Below are 7,410 nucleotides of genomic sequence, written 5' to 3' on the forward strand. Positions count from 1 at the left end.
ATTTGTGGTGAATTTTTTTGTTGGTAATTATTTTGGAAAAAACCTAGTCTTTAACTACAATCCCATCTACTCTGGAGTTAAATATTCAGCACTGCTTACTAGTGACCTAACATTAGCACTAAAAAGTATAAGTATTACTGGCAATTAACAATGTTCTAATAGTATATGGTTTAGCCTGTTCTGAGAGCTAAGATGATATTGTGTAAAAAGCTTGCAGATACATGTCCAACTCAAGCAAATTCCCAGCAATGCACTGACAGACACAGGAACTCTTGAAGAAAACTATTGGAGTACAGACTAGGCAGTATTTTATTCCTGCCCTTGTTGAACAAAGTATTTTAAACATGTGAAATGTTTTTTTTTCAAAGGAGTGTTTTTGAAATCTGAAAGTTCTACTGTTACAACTCTCCTTTCCATTCTGAAATTACATGTTTCCTGGGTCTCTAGGACTGTCTAAAAATGTTTCTTTTTCACAAAACAATATATTTGTTTATATTTTTATATATATTTATTTCTTTATTTTTCATATATTTTATATTTTATTGTTTGTATTTCTAGGTAAAAATCATATCACCTTGAATGAGCTTAAATAAAAAAAGCCAGTGCTGTGTGTGTGTGTGTGTGGTGTTTGTGAGAGTAGAATTCTTTTTATTGTATGAGACATATACTTTTCAATGGAAAAATATTTCTAATCCTCAATCCACACAAAACAAGGAGCTCCCTTGTATCAATAACCTTTAACTAACAGCAAATCTTCTGTTCCCTCAAGGCAAACAATCAGGTAGCCCTGACACCTGCAGCTACTGTAAACATTCACCTAAGAAGGAATCAAACTAGCGGGAGCCTGGGGAAATATAAATACAGTAAATGCATCAAAAATACTCTAAGCTGGTGCTTAGAGATTGTGAAATCATGAAGTACTACTTTTTTTCCAACAAAACAAACCCCTATAACCCGGGGGTTTAAAAGTTAGCCTACTGTGGGGTTGGAGAAATTATCAGATACACTGAGGAGAGGAGATGTAGTATGGATTAAAGCCATGTTCATACACCAGACTATTTGAAGGTAGAACAAATGTCTAGGATGACAATTCTTTTTAAGATCTGCTGGCATACTTACAGAACACATCTAGCACATTTTTTTTAAAAACATAGACTTTTCTGTAGAGGTGGAAATGGGATCTATTGATATGTGATTTTATAGTTTGTGCTGGTCTTTTTAAAAAGAAATCGCAAATTCATGCTGACAGACAAAAAGTAAAATTCTCAAAGGTGCCAGTGTACTTAGAATTCCAATTGTCTTAATGTTCTTTATAATTGATGTTTTTTAAGCAATTCCTCTATGTTTAGCAGATTTCTAAAGGGTCCATATAGGATTCAAATTGTGTTTTGCTACACAGACTATTAGTTGCTCAAGTAACAGAATTACTCTCAGTATTTTTCTTCCCAGTGCAGTTTTGTGAACTTGAACATGCATTTTTGTTAGTCATGGGCTTAAATAATGCCAATACATATCAATATACATACCATACCCCTACATATCATTGCACAAAACCACTGTGAAAAATGATAATATGGGCAAAAGAAAATTTTAATCTGAATTTATTAAACTATTCCTCTGTAACAGGGAAATCATCATGCCTACCACCTGTAGAAAAACCTCCTAAATCAGTAAAAATTATGTAGTTTGTGAAAAACCTTGAAGTTCATGAAGCTGCTCTTCAAGCATCTCCCCCAGCTTTTCACCATTCAATGTTACCTGCTCCCTTCATTTCCAACATGAATGCAAGAAAGAAGAAACAAAATCAGAAACATAATTATGGTATTTTCATTCTGCTGCTAATTGACAAAAATATGACAAATTCATTAATGTTATTACATAATTACCTAAGAGGAAAGCAGTGGACTTGATCCTGAAGATCTGGTCCAAGTCTAGATCCTACTTTCTGTGCAGGACAGTGCTGCAATGGTGGCTTTTTCCATGTACAAAAATTTAAGAGACAACGGAGAATTAATCCATTACTTGCCTTTGATGCACTGCTATGGAGTCCATAAATCACTTGTCCCTAACTCTTTTACTAGGTTTAGCTACTTTTTCAAAGCTTTAGCCTAGGTACAGTACTGAGTATATGGCAAGAATTGTAGAATAAGAACAGTAGTAGTAACATAGTGTGTAAGTAATTCATTCACACAGTTCAGGTCAGTAGAGCTTTGATAGACTAAACAACAGCCACAGGTTAACAAAATCTCAAATCAGTGAGACAGACAATTTGGAATTTCTCCCAAGGCAGAACACAGGAAGAACCAATTTCAGTGCCAGGTAGCCAAGAGACACAATGTATCCCATATTTAGACTAGGATGTATGATCAGTATTATATAAAGAATTTTTTATAATTCAGATATTAATTTTAAGAGTCCTGGTACTAAGATTGCACTCATTTTCCCTTGAATGAATGTATATGCAAGTTCTTTCATGTATAAATTCAAACTCTTCTTCAGACTTTAGTTTTATTTCATATTGCATATAATCATTTGTATCTATTTAATATTACAGCATGAATTCAGCACAGGACATGTATTATCTTCATGGCATTAACTGACCAATTAAGTTATTACACTTGTTATTGGGGATGCTTATGGTCTCTGAGCACTTTCTCTAAACCCACCTGGCTCCACAGAGAGTGTTTAGGGGTCAGCAATGGATATGGATCCTCCAACAGCCAAGGAAATTGATTCAGAACTGCTTTTGTGCATCTCTCTGTGTTTCAGTCTTGCACCACATAAGCACAGTCTCATTGTCAGCATATTAAAAAGACAGAATACTGGAAGTTTACATCTGATAATTACATTGACAGATATCACAATCAAATATTATTTGAAAATGAAAAGTTAAGGGCTTTCTTCAGTATCTGGAGGTTACAAAACAGCTCACTGACAGAAAATTCTCAGAACTAACAGAGACACCAGATCAGTCATCAGTAAGAACAGTATTGACTTCAACTTGTAGAGAGCTCTGCAGATATTCTTCTAGAAAACAGTTATTACTTAGAGGTTAAGGTAGTCAACTTCGTTAGGAACCCATATTAAAAGTTTTAAACATGCATAAATGTGTTTTATAAAAAATACCATCAATTTTAGTATATATATTTATATTTATAAATATAAATGTATATTTATATAAATATTAAAATAGTTATAAACCATAACCATTGTGGAAGTGCACATACAACATTTTGAAAGATTAGGATGCAAATTTCTGAGACTAGAGTAACAGGATCATTTGCCATAAGGATGTTGTTTGCAGAATGTTGTTTACATACCCATAAAATAGCTGCAGCAGACAATAATGTCTTTTCTAGCTGTTGATCAGACTTGGAAGCCAAACAGCAGGAACACTCCAGCATGCAGAATGGCCAGGGAACAAAGGCAAGAGTTGGCTATATTGAAATGAAAGGTATGTCCAAATTGTGCTGATAGAACAATAAGACAATATTTATAAAGCTGTTGGACCTCCTCTCCAGAAGGCTCGTCCACATTAGTGGTGGTGGTCTTTATTCTCCAGGGTAGTATTCAGTTGTCAAGTCAGAGTGAAGCTGGATTCACACAAGGTGGTTCATCCATATGATGCAGTCTACTGAGACAATTTTGTCATAGGTTGTATCTGGACTGTTTTATCTTCTTTCTGTAGACCCATCATTGTGTATCATATATTAATTTATATCACACAAAATACTAGAAAAATTTAATAATGTTTCCAGGCAGCCGCCTAACGATTGCAGTTAACCATTACCTTCAAACTGAAAACAGTCTGAACTGTTTAGATATAGGATCAACTTGTATTATTTATTGGGGGGAAAAAAAACCACCTCCCAAAATTTTGCTCCTGAACCTGGTAAAGGGTCACTGGGATGCTATCAGTGCCATCAGCAAGATTAATAGCATGAGTGAGAGAAGTGATTCAAATTCCTGAATGCTTTAGACAGTGCTGAGTATTTAAAACATCTGCACAGGGCTTGCAGCTACTGGACCTACAGGGTTACTGCACTCTTCTGGAGCAATAGCTGGAATGCAGGCGGGATATCCTACTGATCTTTCCTCAGGCTTCTGCCTTTCACCTGATAAACACTGATAACATATTTCCGGTTACAAGAAGAAAAAAAAGGAAAACAGCATCTATCTGCAATATTTTGCATTTCACTTTCCAGGTGAAATGTATTTAATAACCTCACAAACAAGTTAATTGTACTAATTTCTATGTATCATTAGTATAACATAGGCAATTTTAAATTCATCCCTGATAGTGTTTTTATTCTTTGATGGATGTTCTATAAGTAGCAGAACTGCACAAACATGTGAGATGGAAAGTAATTCTCTAGTTGAATCTACTTTCTTTGAGAGGCTGGACTAGATGACCTCCAGAAATCCCTTCCAATGTAAATTAAGTGAGTCTATAACACATAGATGCAGTTTTTAAAAATACCCTTGTGGAAAAGCCACACAGCACAGTACCTTTTCTAATATCATTGGCAAAAAATAACTGAGTTCTGAAAATTATAAACTTTGGTGATTAAAAATATCACATATTAGGCATTGGTTTCAGTATATTTCATCTTTCACAGCCATTGAACAACAGGTTAAATTACAAAGAGCTATTGTGCTATTGCTTTTTCAGTAAAGTACTGTCAAAATCATTGAGAAGTAAAGAAATGGCAGAATGATTTAGCACATCAAATCATTATGGTCCAAGTGTCAGTTGCTAGACTGTGATAAAATTCTTCCACAGAAGAGTTTACCTCAGAGATGATGAAGCATGTGGGCAGAACATGACAGCATCCGACAGAGACACATTACATTTTAAATCAGGTTTAATCTGAATTTTATTGTCCCTAGCAAATCTGTGTTTCTGTAACGTGGTTTTTAAAGCAATACAATGACAATCTCCTATATCTGTGGTGTTTGGCCAAAGCATGGACATAGCAGGAGGCCTCTGAAGTAGAGAACAAAGGGCGTCATTTCCCAAGGCACCTCTAGCCTGATGATTTACAAAATCAGTATCCTCCTGTTCTGCTCTATCACCTTTGTCAGTAAAAGCAGATCTGTCTGTGCTTTCCCCTATTTCTGTGCTCTGTTACCACATACTATAAAGTCATGTTGTCTTGTTGCAACTGCTTATCCATGCATAAGCACCTAAAATATTTTTACTACATAAATATGAAAAAATATGTATAACAAATCAGCCATTATTCTGAGTAACCCAAAGGAAAAATGATTGTTCACTTATGGACAGCAATTCAATTCAGGAATAGTAATAAATAGGTGATAGGCTACGTATTTTGGGAAAAAAAAAAAACCAACAAAACAATACCAAGCCACTGTAAAATATGGTCACAGTTCAGTCTGAATAAAAAAAAATTCATTTTCTGCCCAAATTCCTTTAAACTCATTGGCAATTTTAAGAGTTGATTTGCAAATGCAGAAAGAAATAGATATTAACTTTACTGAATTTGAGACAGTCTCTATTTAATCATCCAGATTAAGTCTGTAATGTCAGTTGCTAACAGAGACAAGCACCTCAAAACCCCAAAGCATTTAAAAAAAAAAAACCCTTCACCTCACGTACATCACACCTCTGTGGGGGAATACAACAAAATACCTTCCAGATGTTCCCTCTCTCTCTCTTTTCCCATATTTAATTACTGAATTTTCTTGTCCTATCATGTTAATTGGACTAATTGATAAGTCACTTTCATTATTAAACGTGACTTAAATAGCTACCTTGCCTTTCACAATTCTAAACTGGTAGCTCTATCTTGTTGATTGAAAACACTGAACTTGAATGTAGAATGAAAAAAATACAGAAGTCTTGTACCAGTTTCTTCTTCTCCATTGCAGTCCCTCTCTTCATGATTTTAAATACCCTAGAGATATTTTTAGAAGCTAAAATAAGGGATTAAAGCAATTCCTCTTGTCAGTTTTATACCTTTAACATGTCTAGTTTTCTTATTTGAGGTTTCTATTTGTTTAAAGCTACCTAGCTGAAATGGAAGCCACCCACAGAATTTTTTCTATGAAAATTAGATATTTGCAATATAATACTTGTATGTAGTTCCATTCCTCCATCATACACACTACATCTAGCTTCAGTGGTCTGAACAAGCAGAGGCATGCACATAATTAATTCCATGAGGGACAGCCTATTCATATATTTGCACACACAACTCTTGTTCTTTGTATATCAGTTACACATAATTTACAATGACTATTTCTGCTAACTTGAGTACTCGGCGTAAATTAAATTCTAAATAAAGCTCCAAGTTTTCAGACATATTTTTGTTGTAGCTTGATCAAACATTTTCTTTTGTCCTACTTGCACATGAGTGCGTGCACACACACACACTGGAAATGGCTTTTTCTATTCTTCAGTTTGTGCTATGCAGTAAAATAGTTATAAAAATAGCAACATGGCAACAGTTGCTTGCACATGTGGATGTCATAAACATTTTGTGTTCCTTTACAGCCAAACTCAATCCAAAGCACTGTCACAGCAGTGGGCCCACTCCAGGAGCCGGGACGGAAGAGGGGCGCTCAGGCACCAAGGTGATTTGCAAGTTGCAAGGGAGTAATATATGCGGTGTGAATTAGCTGTAAATTAAATGCACAAGTCTTTTCTTTATAAGTGACATGTATTCTGGAGGAATTTCTTCACAGAATGGGTGATTAGACATTGGAATGGTCTGCCCAGGTAGGTGGTGGGTTCTCAGTCCCTGAAGGTTTTCAAGGAAAAACAAGGTGTGGCACTTAGTGCCATGGTCTAGTGGGCATGGTGAGTTTTGGTCATAGGTTGGACTCAATGATCTCAGAGATCTCTTCCAACCTAATTAATTCTGTGATTCTGTGTTATACATACATAGACATAGGATCTGTGTTTAAAAGTAAAGAAACCATAGGAATATAGTTTAAAAAAATAAATAAAAGCAAGTAAATATGAGTTGTGAGCAAATATGATCCAGGGGGCAGCCCAGAGGTATCAGAGGTCTCTCCCAGTTTCTCCTACCCACTGCCCACTGGGGTCCCTCACTAGTCCATCCAGGACCCTTCTGCAGGTCCTGGCTCCCTCTGTGGGCACCCCTCACTCACCATCGAGCTCCTTCCCCAGGTCCTGGCTCCCGCTGTGGGCACCCCTCACTCACCATCAAGCTCCTTCCCCAGGTCCTGGCTCCCGCTCCGGGCACCCCTCACTCACCATCAAGCTCCTTCCCCAGGTCCTGGCTCCCGCTGTGGGCACCCCTCACTCACCATCGAGCTCCTTCCCCAGGTCCTGGCTCCCGCTGTGGGTATCCCTTGCTTGCCATCGAGCTCCTTCCCCAGCATAAAGCCCTGTCTTGAGTCACGCCCAGGCTGGGGCTCCCA

Source organism: Agelaius tricolor, unplaced genomic scaffold, assembly GCF_023055355.1.
Source record: "Agelaius tricolor isolate 1412-34295 unplaced genomic scaffold, bAgeTri1.0.p SCAF_6, whole genome shotgun sequence".
Lineage (NCBI taxonomy): Eukaryota > Metazoa > Chordata > Aves > Passeriformes > Icteridae > Agelaius > Agelaius tricolor.